This window comes from Orcinus orca, chromosome 19 (genome assembly GCF_937001465.1).
Source record: "Orcinus orca chromosome 19, mOrcOrc1.1, whole genome shotgun sequence".
Taxonomy (NCBI): domain Eukaryota; kingdom Metazoa; phylum Chordata; class Mammalia; order Artiodactyla; family Delphinidae; genus Orcinus; species Orcinus orca.
The window spans coordinates 60,483,311-60,499,085 of record NC_064577.1 but is presented as its reverse complement, the minus strand read 5'-3'; positions in this window follow the sequence as shown (position 1 = coordinate 60,499,085).

Here is a 15,775-nt window from a genome sequence, read left to right as displayed (position 1 = left end):
GTTCCTACGGGGTTTACAGGCGTATCAAGTGCAGGGGATGTCAGGCAGCTTCAAGGCAGCATGAATGCAGCCTTCAAAATGGGAAAGCAAGGCTAGTTCCAGCAGGCCCCCTTTTCCATGGGCACACTCAGCATACCCCACTGGGGTTTCTAACAAGTCCAAAGAGACGCAGGTTACCCGGTGTGTCTTTCCCTGAATCAGCTTCTCGAAGTAGAGTGTTCTGCATCAAGCGAACTGCCTCAACCAAGGAACGCCGTAGCTGCTCCCCTGGGCCTGTGGCTATTCAAAAGCCTGCAGTGCCACAGGAAGAACAGGACTGAAAGTGCAGTCAGAACGCAAGCCGACTTCCTCTAGGAGGCACGGTGATTTCAGGCAGGAGGTCCTAGATGGAATGCGAAGCCGAGGGTTACTCTGAGTGCGGCTCAGACTAAGGCAACGCCCAAGGCTTCTACGCCATGTGGGACTGGCCAGAACGGTGTTTGTGAACGTGCCCGAGGGCTGAGGAAATTAAGACGCTTCAAAAGAGAGTGCAGTGCGTTTCCCTATGCTCGGCATGCACAGAGGGGCTCTAAAGGGCTACGGGACTGGATGTTGCTCAGCAGACCCAGGTGCGCCTGGGGGTACTCAGTGTTCCTGCCGGCAACAGGGTGCCCACGCTAGCCTCCTAGGTGTCCAGAGAACTGTGCTGCCGTTAAAGGCACGCAGAGCACAGGCCACCGGCTCATGGGAACTGCTGCACGCCTCCGCTTCTGCACGGCAAATCAGGGCCTTACTTCCAGGCATGTGTTTCTGCTGGGTGTGCCGTCAGCGACACCGCATGGCAAGATGCTGACTTTCTCCTCGAGCAGAGTGACTCCAGGTACGAGGGCCTCGAAGCATTCAAAGCAGAGTGTTATCACATGGCAGCTCACACGAGGGCCATGACAAAGTCTTCCTGAGCACTTGGCACTCGGCAGCAATGTTGTCCTGAGGCCGGTCGAGGTCTCTGGAAATGTAGCTCTCCTCAAGGAACGTACAGTGTGTTGCCCGTCTCTAGGCACGCACAGAGGGCCTCCAAGGGATCAACAAATGGGACTCCTCGAAGTTTCGCAGCCGGCGCACAGGGCTCTGGAGGTACTCAGTGAACTTGGAGGGGAAATGATGCATACACGAGAGGACTCGGAGTCCTCAGAAGTGGTTCTTCCTTTATAATAAAGCATATGAGCGACTAGGAACTCATGGAAAGAGCTGCATGCCTCCGTATCTACATGGGTACTAAGGGCCTGAACTGGAGGCAAGTTCACACGTTGAGTTTCCTTTTAGTGCTAGAGCTTGTCAGGCTGACCACACCGCAGTCACGGAAGCACCTGGTTTAGACAGCAAATTCATTTTCTCCCCAGAAGCGTTCCTACGGGGTTTACAGGCGTATCAAGTGCAGGGGATGTCAGGCAGCTTCAAGGCAGCATGAATGCAGCCTTCAAAATGGGAAAGCAAGGCTAGTTCCAGCAGGCCCCCTTTTCCATGGGCACACTCAGCATACCCCACTGGGGTTTCTAACAAGTCCAAAGAGACGCAGGTTACCCGGTGTGTCTTTCCCTGAATCAGCTTCTCGAAGTAGAGTGTTCTGCATCAAGCGAACTGCCTCAACCAAGGAACGCCGTAGCTGCTCCCCTGGGCCTGTGGCTATTCAAAAGCCTGCAGTGCCACAGGAAGAACAGGACTGAAAGTGCAGTCAGAACGCAAGCCGACTTCCTCTAGGAGGCACGGTGATTTCAGGCAGGAGGTCCTAGATGGAATGCGAAGCCGAGGGTTACTCTGAGTGCGGCTCAGACTAAGGCAACGCCCAAGGCTTCTACGCCATGTGGGACTGGCCAGAACGGTGTTTGTGAACGTGCCCGAGGGCTGAGGAAATTAAGACGCTTCAAAAGAGAGTGCAGTGCGTTTCCCTATGCTCGGCATGCACAGAGGGGCTCTAAAGGGCTACGGGACTGGATGTTGCTCAGCAGACCCAGGTGCGCCTGGGGGTACTCAGTGTTCCTGCCGGCAACAGGGTGCCCACGCTAGCCTCCTAGGTGTCCAGAGAACTGTGCTGCCGTTAAAGGCACGCAGAGCACAGGCCACCGGCTCATGGGAACTGCTGCACGCCTCCGCTTCTGCACGGCAAATCAGGGCCTTACTTCCAGGCATGTGTTTCTGCTGGGTGTGCCGTCAGCGACACCGCATGGCAAGATGCTGACTTTCTCCTCGAGCAGAGTGACTCCAGGTACGAGGGCCTCGAAGCATTCAAAGCAGAGTGTTATCACATGGCAGCTCACACGAGGGCCATGACAAAGTCTTCCTGAGCACTTGGCACTCGGCAGCAATGTTGTCCTGAGGCCGGTCGAGGTCTCTGGAAATGTAGCTCTCCTCAAGGAACGTACAGTGTGTTGCCCGTCTCTAGGCACGCACAGAGGGCCTCCAAGGGATCAACAAATGGGACTCCTCGAAGTTTCGCAGCCGGCGCACAGGGCTCTGGAGGTACTCAGTGAACTTGGAGGGGAAATGATGCATACACGAGAGGACTCGGAGTCCTCAGAAGTGGTTCTTCCTTTATAATAAAGCATATGAGCGACTAGGAACTCATGGAAAGAGCTGCATGCCTCCGTATCTACATGGGTACTAAGGGCCTGAACTGGAGGCAAGTTCACACGTTGAGTTTCCTTTTAGTGCTAGAGCTTGTCAGGCTGACCACACCGCAGTCACGGAAGCACCTGGTTTAGACAGCAAATTCATTTTCTCCCCAGAAGCGTTCCTACGGGGTTTACAGGCGTATCAAGTGCAGGGGATGTCAGGCAGCTTCAAGGCAGCATGAATGCAGCCTTCAAAATGGGAAAGCAAGGCTAGTTCCAGCAGGCCCCCTTTTCCATGGGCACACTCAGCATACCCCACTGGGGTTTCTAACAAGTCCAAAGAGACGCAGGTTACCCGGTGTGTCTTTCCCTGAATCAGCTTCTCGAAGTAGAGTGTTCTGCATCAAGCGAACTGCCTCAACCAAGGAACGCCGTAGCTGCTCCCCTGGGCCTGTGGCTATTCAAAAGCCTGCAGTGCCACAGGAAGAACAGGACTGAAAGTGCAGTCAGAACGCAAGCCGACTTCCTCTAGGAGGCACGGTGATTTCAGGCAGGAGGTCCTAGATGGAATGCGAAGCCGAGGGTTACTCTGAGTGCGGCTCAGACTAAGGCAACGCCCAAGGCTTCTACGCCATGTGGGACTGGCCAGAACGGTGTTTGTGAACGTGCCCGAGGGCTGAGGAAATTAAGACGCTTCAAAAGAGAGTGCAGTGCGTTTCCCTATGCTCGGCATGCACAGAGGGGCTCTAAAGGGCTACGGGACTGGATGTTGCTCAGCAGACCCAGGTGCGCCTGGGGGTACTCAGTGTTCCTGCCGGCAACAGGGTGCCCACGCTAGCCTCCTAGGTGTCCAGAGAACTGTGCTGCCGTTAAAGGCACGCAGAGCACAGGCCACCGGCTCATGGGAACTGCTGCACGCCTCCGCTTCTGCACGGCAAATCAGGGCCTTACTTCCAGGCATGTGTTTCTGCTGGGTGTGCCGTCAGCGACACCGCATGGCAAGATGCTGACTTTCTCCTCGAGCAGAGTGACTCCAGGTACGAGGGCCTCGAAGCATTCAAAGCAGAGTGTTATCACATGGCAGCTCACACGAGGGCCATGACAAAGTCTTCCTGAGCACTTGGCACTCGGCAGCAATGTTGTCCTGAGGCCGGTCGAGGTCTCTGGAAATGTAGCTCTCCTCAAGGAACGTACAGTGTGTTGCCCGTCTCTAGGCACGCACAGAGGGCCTCCAAGGGATCAACAAATGGGACTCCTCGAAGTTTCGCAGCCGGCGCACAGGGCTCTGGAGGTACTCAGTGAACTTGGAGGGGAAATGATGCATACACGAGAGGACTCGGAGTCCTCAGAAGTGGTTCTTCCTTTATAATAAAGCATATGAGCGACTAGGAACTCATGGAAAGAGCTGCATGCCTCCGTATCTACATGGGTACTAAGGGCCTGAACTGGAGGCAAGTTCACACGTTGAGTTTCCTTTTAGTGCTAGAGCTTGTCAGGCTGACCACACCGCAGTCACGGAAGCACCTGGTTTAGACAGCAAATTCATTTTCTCCCCAGAAGCGTTCCTACGGGGTTTACAGGCGTATCAAGTGCAGGGGATGTCAGGCAGCTTCAAGGCAGCATGAATGCAGCCTTCAAAATGGGAAAGCAAGGCTAGTTCCAGCAGGCCCCCTTTCCCATGGGCACACTCAGCATACCCCACTGTGGTTTCTAACAAGTCCAAAGAGACGCAGGTTACCCGGTGTGTCTTTCCCTGAATCAGCTTCTCGAAGTAGAGTGTTCTGCATCAAGCGAACTGCCTCAACCAAGGAACGCCGTAGCTGCTCCCCTGGGCCTGTGGCTATTCAAAAGCCTGCAGTGCCACAGGAAGAACAGGACTGAAAGTGCAGTCAGAACGCAAGCCGACTTCCTCTAGGAGGCACGGTGATTTCAGGCAGGAGGTCCTAGATGGAATGCGAAGCCGAGGGTTACTCTGAGTGCGGCTCAGACTAAGGCAACGCCCAAGGCTTCTACGCCATGTGGGACTGGCCAGAACGGTGTTTGTGAACGTGCCCGAGGGCTGAGGAAATTAAGACGCTTCAAAAGAGAGTGCAGTGCGTTTCCCTATGCTCGGCATGCACAGAGGGGCTCTAAAGGGCTACGGGACTGGATGTTGCTCAGCAGACCCAGGTGCGCCTGGGGGTACTCAGTGTTCCTGCCGGCAACAGGGTGCCCACGCTAGCCTCCTAGGTGTCCAGAGAACTGTGCTGCCGTTAAAGGCACGCAGAGCACAGGCCACCGGCTCATGGGAACTGCTGCACGCCTCCGCTTCTGCACGGCAAATCAGGGCCTTACTTCCAGGCATGTGTTTCTGCTGGGTGTGCCGTCAGCGACACCGCATGGCAAGATGCTGACTTTCTCCTCGAGCAGAGTGACTCCAGGTACGAGGGCCTCGAAGCATTCAAAGCAGAGTGTTATCACATGGCAGCTCACACGAGGGCCATGACAAAGTCTTCCTGAGCACTTGGCACTCGGCAGCAATGTTGTCCTGAGGCCGGTCGAGGTCTCTGGAAATGTAGCTCTCCTCAAGGAACGTACAGTGTGTTGCCCGTCTCTAGGCACGCACAGAGGGCCTCCAAGGGATCAACAAATGGGACTCCTCGAAGTTTCGCAGCCGGCGCACAGGGCTCTGGAGGTACTCAGTGAACTTGGAGGGGAAATGATGCATACACGAGAGGACTCGGAGTCCTCAGAAGTGGTTCTTCCTTTATAATAAAGCATATGAGCGACTAGGAACTCATGGAAAGAGCTGCATGCCTCCGTATCTACATGGGTACTAAGGGCCTGAACTGGAGGCAAGTTCACACGTTGAGTTTCCTTTTAGTGCTAGAGCTTGTCAGGCTGACCACACCGCAGTCACGGAAGCACCTGGTTTAGACAGCAAATTCATTTTCTCCCCAGAAGCGTTCCTACGGGGTTTACAGGCGTATCAAGTGCAGGGGATGTCAGGCAGCTTCAAGGCAGCATGAATGCAGCCTTCAAAATGGGAAAGCAAGGCTAGTTCCAGCAGGCCCCCTTTCCCATGGGCACACTCAGCATACCCCACTGGGGTTTCTAACAAGTCCAAAGAGACGCAGGATACCCGGTGTGTCTTTCCCTGAATCAGCTTCTCGAAGTAGAGTGTTCTGCAGCAAGCGAACTGCCTCAACCAAGGAACGCCGTAGCTGCTCCCCTGGGCCTGTGGCTATTCAAAAGCCTGCAGTGCCACAGGAAGAACAGGACTGAAAGTGCAGTCAGAACGCAAGCCGACTTCCTCTAGGAGGCACGGTGATTTCAGGCAGGAGGTCCTAGATGGAATGCGAAGCCGAGGGTTACTCTGAGTGCGGCTCAGACTAAGGCAACGCCCAAGGCTTCTACGCCATGTGGGACTGGCCAGAACGGTGTTTGTGAACGTGCCCGAGGGCTGAGGAAATTAAGACGCTTCAAAAGAGAGTGCAGTGCGTTTCCCTATGCTCGGCATGCACAGAGGGGCTCTAAAGGGCTACGGGACTGGATGTTGCTCAGCAGACCCAGGTGCGCCTGGGGGTACTCAGTGTTCCTGCCGGCAACAGGGTGCCCACGCTAGCCTCCTAGGTGTCCAGAGAACTGTGCTGCCGTTAAAGGCACGCAGAGCACAGGCCACCGGCTCATGGGAACTGCTGCACGCCTCCGCTTCTGCACGGCAAATCAGGGCCTTACTTCCAGGCATGTGTTTCTGCTGGGTGTGCCGTCAGCGACACCGCATGGCAAGATGCTGACTTTCTCCTCGAGCAGAGTGACTCCGGGTACGAGGGCCTCGAAGCATTCAAAGCAGAGTGTTATCACATGGCAGCTCACACGAGGGCCATGACAAAGTCTTCCTGAGCACTTGGCACTCGGCAGCAATGTTGTCCTGAGGCCGGTCGAGGTCTCTGGAAATGTAGCTCTCCTCAAGGAACGTACAGTGTGTTGCCCGTCTCTAGGCACGCACAGAGGGCCTCCAAGGGATCAACAAATGGGACTCCTCGAAGTTTCGCAGCCGGCGCACAGGGCTCTGGAGGTACTCAGTGAACTTGGAGGGGAAATGATGCATACACGAGAGGACTCGGAGTCCTCAGAAGTGGTTCTTCCTTTATAATAAAGCATATGAGCGACTAGGAACTCATGGAAAGAGCTGCATGCCTCCGTATCTACATGGGTACTAAGGGCCTGAACTGGAGGCAAGTTCACACGTTGAGTTTCCTTTTAGTGCTAGAGCTTGTCAGGCTGACCACACCGCAGTCACGGAAGCACCTGGTTTAGACAGCAAATTCATTTTCTCCCCAGAAGCGTTCCTACGGGGTTTACAGGCGTATCAAGTGCAGGGGATGTCAGGCAGCTTCAAGGCAGCATGAATGCAGCCTTCAAAATGGGAAAGCAAGGCTAGTTCCAGCAGGCCCCCTTTCCCATGGGCACACTCAGCATACCCCACTGAGGTTTCTAACAAGTCCAAAGAGACGCAGGTTACCCGGTGTGTCTTTCCCTGAATCAGCTTCTCGAAGTAGAGTGTTCTGCATCAAGCGAACTGCCTCAACCAAGGAACGCCGTAGCTGCTCCCCCGGGCCTGTGGCTATTCAAAAGCCTGCAGTGCCACAGGAAGAACAGGACTGAAAGTGCAGTCAGAACGCAAGCCGACTTCCTCTAGGAGGCACGGTGATTTCAGGCAGGAGGTCCTAGATGGAATGCGAAGCCGAGGGTTACTCTGAGTGCGGCTCAGACTAAGGCAACGCCCAAGACTTCTACGCCATGTGGGACTGGCCAGAACGGTGTTTGTGAACGTGCCCGAGGGCTGAGGAAATTAAGACGCTTCAAAAGAGAGTGCAGTGCGTTTCCCTATGCTCGGCATGCACAGAGGGGCTCTAAAGGGCTACGGGACTGGATGTTGCTCAGCAGACCCAGGTGCGCCTGGGGGTACTCACTGTTCCTGCCGGCAACAGGGTGCCCACGCTAGCCTCCTAGGTGTCCAGAGAACTGTGCTGCCGTTAAAGGCACGCAGAGCACAGGCCACCGGCTCATGGGAACTGCTGCACGCCTCCGCTTCTGCACGGCAAATCAGGGCCTTACTTCCAGGCATGTGTTTCTGCTGGGTGTGCCGTCAGCGACACCGCATGGCAAGATGCTGACTTTCTCCTCGAGCAGAGTGACTCCGGGTACGAGGGCCTCGAAGCATTCAAAGCAGAGTGTTATCACATGGCAGCTCACACGAGGGCCATGACAAAGTCTTCCTGAGCACTTGGCACTCGGCAGCAATGTTGTCCTGAGGCCGGTCGAGGTCTCTGGAAATGTAGCTCTCCTCAAGGAACGTACAGTGTGTTGCCCGTCTCTAGGCACGCACAGAGGGCCTCCAAGGGATCAACAAATGGGACTCCTCGAAGTTTCGCAGCCGGCGCACAGGGCTCTGGAGGTACTCAGTGAACTTGGAGGGGAAATGATGCATACACGAGAGGACTCGGAGTCCTCAGAAGTGGTTCTTCCTTTATAATAAAGCATATGAGCGACTAGGAACTCATGGAAAGAGCTGCCTGCCTCCGTATCTACATGGGTACTAAGGGCCTGAACTGGAGGCAAGTTCACACGTTGAGTTTCCTTTTAGTGCTAGAGCTTGTCAGGCTGACCACACCGCAGTCACGGAAGCACCTGGTTTAGACAGCAAATTCATTTTCTCCCCAGAAGCGTTCCTACAGGGTTTACAGGCGTATCAAGTGCAGGGGATGTCAGGCAGTTTCAAGGCAGCATGAATGCAGCCTTCAAAATGGGAAAGCAAGGCTAGTTCCAGCAGGCCCCCTTTTCCATGGGCACACTCAGCATACCCCACTGGGGTTTCTAACAAGTCCAAAGAGACGCAGGTTACCCGGTGTGTCTTTCCCTGAATCAGCTTCTCGAAGTAGAGTGTTCTGCATCAAGCGAACTGCCTCAACCAAGGAACGCCGTAGCTGCTCCCCCGGGCCTGTGGCTATTCAAAAGCCTGCAGTGCCACAGGAAGAACAGGACTGAAAGTGCAGTCAGAACGCAAGCCGACTTCCTCTAGGAGGCACGGTGATTTCAGGCAGGAGGTCCTAGATGGAATGCGAAGCCGAGGGTTACTCTGAGTGCGGCTCAGACTAAGGCAACGCCCAAGACTTCTACGCCATGTGGGACTGGCCAGAACGGTGTTTGTGAACGTGCCCGAGGGCTGAGGAAATTAAGACGCTTCAAAAGAGAGTGCAGTGCGTTTCCCTATGCTCGGCATGCACAGAGGGGCTCTAAAGGGCTACGGGACTGGATGTTGCTCAGCAGACCCAGGTGCGCCTGGGGGTACTCAGTGTTCCTGCCGGCAACAGGGTGCCCACGCTAGCCTCCTAGGTGTCCAGAGAACTGTGCTGCCGTTAAAGGCACGCAGAGCACAGGCCACCGGCTCATGGGAACTGCTGCACGCCTCCGCTTCTGCACGGCAAATCAGGGCCTTACTTCCAGGCATGTGTTTCTGCTGGGTGTGCCGTCAGCGACACCGCATGGCAAGATGCTGACTTTCTCCTCGAGCAGAGTGACTCCGGGTACGAGGGCCTCGAAGCATTCAAAGCAGAGTGTTATCACATGGCAGCTCACACGAGGGCCATGACAAAGTCTTCCTGAGCACTTGGCACTCGGCAGCAATGTTGTCCTGAGGCCGGTCGAGGTCTCTGGAAATGTAGCTCTCCTCAAGGAACGTACAGTGTGTTGCCCGTCTCTAGGCACGCACAGAGGGCCTCCAAGGGATCAACAAATGGGACTCCTCGAAGTTTCGCAGCCGGCGCACAGGGCTCTGGAGGTACTCAGTGAACTTGGAGGGGAAATGATGCATACACGAGAGGACTCGGAGTCCTCAGAAGTGGTTCTTCCTTTATAATAAAGCATATGAGCGACTAGGAACTCATGGAAAGAGCTGCCTGCCTCCGTATCTACATGGGTACTAAGGGCCTGAACTGGAGGCAAGTTCACACGTTGAGTTTCCTTTTAGTGCTAGAGCTTGTCAGGCTGACCACACCGCAGTCACGGAAGCACCTGGTTTAGACAGCAAATTCATTTTCTCCCCAGAAGCGTTCCTACGGGGTTTACAGGCGTATCAAGTGCAGGGGATGTCAGGCAGCTTCAAGGCAGCATGAATGCAGCCTTCAAAATGGGAAAGCAAGGCTAGTTCCAGCAGGCCCCCTTTCCCATGGGCACACTCAGCATACCCCACTGAGGTTTCTAACAAGTCCAAAGAGACGCAGGTTACCCGGTGTGTCTTTCCCTGAATCAGCTTCTCGAAGTAGAGTGTTCTGCATCAAGCGAACTGCCTCAACCAAGGAACGCCGTAGCTGCTCCCCCGGGCCTGTGGCTATTCAAAAGCCTGCAGTGCCACAGGAAGAACAGGACTGAAAGTGCAGTCAGAACGCAAGCCGACTTCCTCTAGGAGGCACGGTGATTTCAGGCAGGAGGTCCTAGATGGAATGCGAAGCCGAGGGTTACTCTGAGTGCGGCTCAGACTAAGGCAACGCCCAAGACTTCTACGCCATGTGGGACTGGCCAGAACGGTGTTTGTGAACGTGCCCGAGGGCTGAGGAAATTAAGACGCTTCAAAAGAGAGTGCAGTGCGTTTCCCTATGCTCGGCATGCACAGAGGGGCTCTAAAGGGCTACGGGACTGGATGTTGCTCAGCAGACCCAGGTGCGCCTGGGGGTACTCACTGTTCCTGCCGGCAACAGGGTGCCCACGCTAGCCTCCTAGGTGTCCAGAGAACTGTGCTGCCGTTAAAGGCACGCAGAGCACAGGCCACCGGCTCATGGGAACTGCTGCACGCCTCCGCTTCTGCACGGCAAATCAGGGCCTTACTTCCAGGCATGTGTTTCTGCTGGGTGTGCCGTCAGCGACACCGCATGGCAAGATGCTGACTTTCTCCTCGAGCAGAGTGACTCCGGGTACGAGGGCCTCGAAGCATTCAAAGCAGAGTGTTATCACATGGCAGCTCACACGAGGGCCATGACAAAGTCTTCCTGAGCACTTGGCACTCGGCAGCAATGTTGTCCTGAGGCCGGTCGAGGTCTCTGGAAATGTAGCTCTCCTCAAGGAACGTACAGTGTGTTGCCCGTCTCTAGGCACGCACAGAGGGCCTCCAAGGGATCAACAAATGGGACTCCTCGAAGTTTCGCAGCCGGCGCACAGGGCTCTGGAGGTACTCAGTGAACTTGGAGGGGAAATGATGCATACACGAGAGGACTCGGAGTCCTCAGAAGTGGTTCTTCCTTTATAATAAAGCATATGAGCGACTAGGAACTCATGGAAAGAGCTGCATGCCTCCGTATCTACATGGGTACTAAGGGCCTGAACTGGAGGCAAGTTCACACGTTGAGTTTCCTTTTAGTGCTAGAGCTTGTCAGGCTGACCACACCGCAGTCACGGAAGCACCTGGTTTAGACAGCAAATTCATTTTCTCCCCAGAAGCGTTCCTACGGGGTTTACAGGCGTATCAAGTGCAGGGGATGTCAGGCAGCTTCAAGGCAGCATGAATGCAGCCTTCAAAATGGGAAAGCAAGGCTAGTTCCAGCAGGCCCCCTTTTCCATGGGCACACTCAGCATACCCCACTGGGGTTTCTAACAAGTCCAAAGAGACGCAGGTTACCCGGTGTGTCTTTCCCTGAATCAGCTTCTCGAAGTAGAGTGTTCTGCATCAAGCGAACTGCCTCAACCAAGGAACGCCGTAGCTGCTCCCCCGGGCCTGTGGCTATTCAAAAGCCTGCAGTGCCACAGGAAGAACAGGACTGAAAGTGCAGTCAGAACGCAAGCCGACTTCCTCTAGGAGGCACGGTGATTTCAGGCAGGAGGTCCTAGATGGAATGCGAAGCCGAGGGTTACTCTGAGTGCGGCTCAGACTAAGGCAACGCCCAAGACTTCTACGCCATGTGGGACTGGCCAGAACGGTGTTTGTGAACGTGCCCGAGGGCTGAGGAAATTAAGACGCTTCAAAAGAGAGTGCAGTGCGTTTCCCTATGCTCGGCATGCACAGAGGGGCTCTAAAGGGCTACGGGACTGGATGTTGCTCAGCAGACCCAGGTGCGCCTGGGGGTACTCAGTGTTCCTGCCGGCAACAGGGTGCCCACGCTAGCCTCCTAGGTGTCCAGAGAACTGTGCTGCCGTTAAAGGCACGCAGAGCACAGGCCACCGGCTCATGGGAACTGCTGCACGCCTCCGCTTCTGCACGGCAAATCAGGGCCTTACTTCCAGGCATGTGTTTCTGCTGGGTGTGCCGTCAGCGACACCGCATGGCAAGATGCTGACTTTCTCCTCGAGCAGAGTGACTCCGGGTACGAGGGCCTCGAAGCATTCAAAGCAGAGTGTTATCACATGGCAGCTCACACGAGGGCCATGACAAAGTCTTCCTGAGCACTTGGCACTCGGCAGCAATGTTGTCCTGAGGCCGGTCGAGGTCTCTGGAAATGTAGCTCTCCTCAAGGAACGTACAGTGTGTTGCCCGTCTCTAGGCACGCACAGAGGGCCTCCAAGGGATCAACAAATGGGACTCCTCGAAGTTTCGCAGCCGGCGCACAGGGCTCTGGAGGTACTCAGTGAACTTGGAGGGGAAATGATGCATACACGAGAGGACTCGGAGTCCTCAGAAGTGGTTCTTCCTTTATAATAAAGCATATGAGCGACTAGGAACTCATGGAAAGAGCTGCATGCCTCCGTATCTACATGGGTACTAAGGGCCTGAACTGGAGGCAAGTTCACACGTTGAGTTTCCTTTTAGTGCTAGAGCTTGTCAGGCTGACCACACCGCAGTCACGGAAGCACCTGGTTTAGACAGCAAATTCATTTTCTCCCCAGAAGCGTTCCTACAGGGTTTACAGGCGTATCAAGTGCAGGGGATGTCAGGCAGCTTCAAGGCAGCATGAATGCAGCCTTCAAAATGGGAAAGCAAGGCTAGTTCCAGCAGGCCCCCTTTTCCATGGGCACACTCAGCATACCCCACTGGGGTTTCTAACAAGTCCAAAGAGACGCAGGTTACCCGGTGTGTCTTTCCCTGAATCAGCTTCTCGAAGTAGAGTGTTCTGCATCAAGCGAACTGCCTCAACCAAGGAACGCCGTAGCTGCTCCCCCGGGCCTGTGGCTATTCAAAAGCCTGCAGTGCCACAGGAAGAACAGGACTGAAAGTGCAGTCAGAACGCAAGCCGACTTCCTCTAGGAGGCACGGTGATTTCAGGCAGGAGGTCCTAGATGGAATGCGAAGCCGAGGGTTACTCTGAGTGCGGCTCAGACTAAGGCAACGCCCAAGACTTCTACGCCATGTGGGACTGGCCAGAACGGTGTTTGTGAACGTGCCCGAGGGCTGAGGAAATTAAGACGCTTCAAAAGAGAGTGCAGTGCGTTTCCCTATGCTCGGCATGCACAGAGGGGCTCTAAAGGGCTACGGGACTGGATGTTGCTCAGCAGACCCAGGTGCGCCTGGGGGTACTCAGTGTTCCTGCCGGCAACAGGGTGCCCACGCTAGCCTCCTAGGTGTCCAGAGAACTGTGCTGCCGTTAAAGGCACGCAGAGCACAGGCCACCGGCTCATGGGAACTGCTGCACGCCTCCGCTTCTGCACGGCAAATCAGGGCCTTACTTCCAGGCATGTGTTTCTGCTGGGTGTGCCGTCAGCGACACCGCATGGCAAGATGCTGACTTTCTCCTCGAGCAGAGTGACTCCGGGTACGAGGGCCTCGAAGCATTCAAAGCAGAGTGTTATCACATGGCAGCTCACACGAGGGCCATGACAAAGTCTTCCTGAGCACTTGGCACTCGGCAGCAATGTTGTCCTGAGGCCGGTCGAGGTCTCTGGAAATGTAGCTCTCCTCAAGGAACGTACAGTGTGTTGCCCGTCTCTAGGCACGCACAGAGGGCCTCCAAGGGATCAACAAATGGGACTCCTCGAAGTTTCGCAGCCGGCGCACAGGGCTCTGGAGGTACTCAGTGAACTTGGAGGGGAAATGATGCATACACGAGAGGACTCGGAGTCCTCAGAAGTGGTTCTTCCTTTATAATAAAGCATATGAGCGACTAGGAACTCATGGAAAGAGCTGCCTGCCTCCGTATCTACATGGGTACTAAGGGCCTGAACTGGAGGCAAGTTCACACGTTGAGTTTCCTTTTAGTGCTAGAGCTTGTCAGGCTGACCACACCGCAGTCACGGAAGCACCTGGTTTAGACAGCAAATTCATTTTCTCCCCAGAAGCGTTCCTACAGGGTTTACAGGCGTATCAAGTGCAGGGGATGTCAGGCAGCTTCAAGGCAGCATGAATGCAGCCTTCAAAATGGGAAAGCAAGGCTAGTTCCAGCAGGCCCCCTTTTCCATGGGCACACTCAGCATACCCCACTGGGGTTTCTAACAAGTCCAAAGAGACGCAGGTTACCCGGTGTGTCTTTCCCTGAATCAGCTTCTCGAAGTAGAGTGTTCTGCATCAAGCGAACTGCCTCAACCAAGGAACGCCGTAGCTGCTCCCCCGGGCCTGTGGCTATTCAAAAGCCTGCAGTGCCACAGGAAGAACAGGACTGAAAGTGCAGTCAGAACGCAAGCCGACTTCCTCTAGGAGGCACGGTGATTTCAGGCAGGAGGTCCTAGATGGAATGCGAAGCCGAGGGTTACTCTGAGTGCGGCTCAGACTAAGGCAACGCCCAAGACTTCTACGCCATGTGGGACTGGCCAGAACGGTGTTTGTGAACGTGCCCGAGGGCTGAGGAAATTAAGACGCTTCAAAAGAAAGTGCAGTGCGTTTCCCTATGCTCGGCATGCACAGAGGGGCTCTAAAGGGCTACGGGACTGGATGTTGCTCAGCAGACCCAGGTGCGCCTGGGGGTACTCAGTGTTCCTGCCGGCAACAGGGTGCCCACGCTAGCCTCCTAGGTGTCCAGAGAACTGTGCTGCCGTTAAAGGCACGCAGAGCACAGGCCACCGGCTCATGGGAACTGCTGCACGCCTCCGCTTCTGCACGGCAAATCAGGGCCTTACTTCCAGGCATGTGTTTCTGCTGGGTGTGCCGTCAGCGACACCGCATGGCAAGATGCTGACTTTCTCCTCGAGCAGAGTGACTCCGGGTACGAGGGCCTCGAAGCATTCAAAGCAGAGTGTTATCACATGGCAGCTCACACGAGGGCCATGACAAAGTCTTCCTGAGCACTTGGCACTCGGCAGCAATGTTGTCCTGAGGCCGGTCGAGGTCTCTGGAAATGTAGCTCTCCTCAAGGAACGTACAGTGTGTTGCCCGTCTCTAGGCACGCACAGAGGGCCTCCAAGGGATCAACAAATGGGACTCCTCGAAGTTTCGCAGCCGGCGCACAGGGCTCTGGAGGTACTCAGTGAACTTGGAGGGGAAATGATGCATACACGAGAGGACTCGGAGTCCTCAGAAGTGGTTCTTCCTTTATAATAAAGCATATGAGCGACTAGGAACTCATGGAAAGAGCTGCATGCCTCCGTATCTACATGGGTACTAAGGGCCTGAACTGGAGGCAAGTTCACACGTTGAGTTTCCTTTTAGTGCTAGAGCTTGTCAGGCTGACCACACCGCAGTCACGGAAGCACCTGGTTTAGACAGCAAATTCATTTTCTCCCCAGAAGCGTTCCTACAGGGTTTACAGGCGTATCAAGTGCAGGGGATGTCAGGCAGCTTCAAGGCAGCATGAATGCAGCCTTCAAAATGGGAAAGCAAGGCTAGTTCCAGCAGGCCCCCTTTTCCATGGGCACACTCAGCATACCCCACTGGGGTTTCTAACAAGTCCAAAGAGACGCAGGTTACCCGGTGTGTCTTTCCCTGAATCAGCTTCTCGAAGTAGAGTGTTCTGCATCAAGCGAACTGCCTCAACCAAGGAACGCCGTAGCTGCTCCCCTGGGCCTGTGGCTATTCAAAAGCCTGCAGTGCCACAGGAAGAACAGGACTGAAAGTGCAGTCAGAACGCAAGCCGACTTCCTCTAGGAGGCACGGTGATTTCAGGCAGGAGGTCCTAGATGGAATGCGAAGCCGAGGGTTACTCTGAGTGCGGCTCAGACTAAGGCAACGCCCAAGACTTCTACGCCATGTGGGACTGGCCAGAACGGTGTTTGTGAACGTGCCCGAGGGCTGAGGAAATTAAGACGCTTCAAAAGAGAGTGCAGTGCGTTTCCCTATGCTCGGCATGCACAGA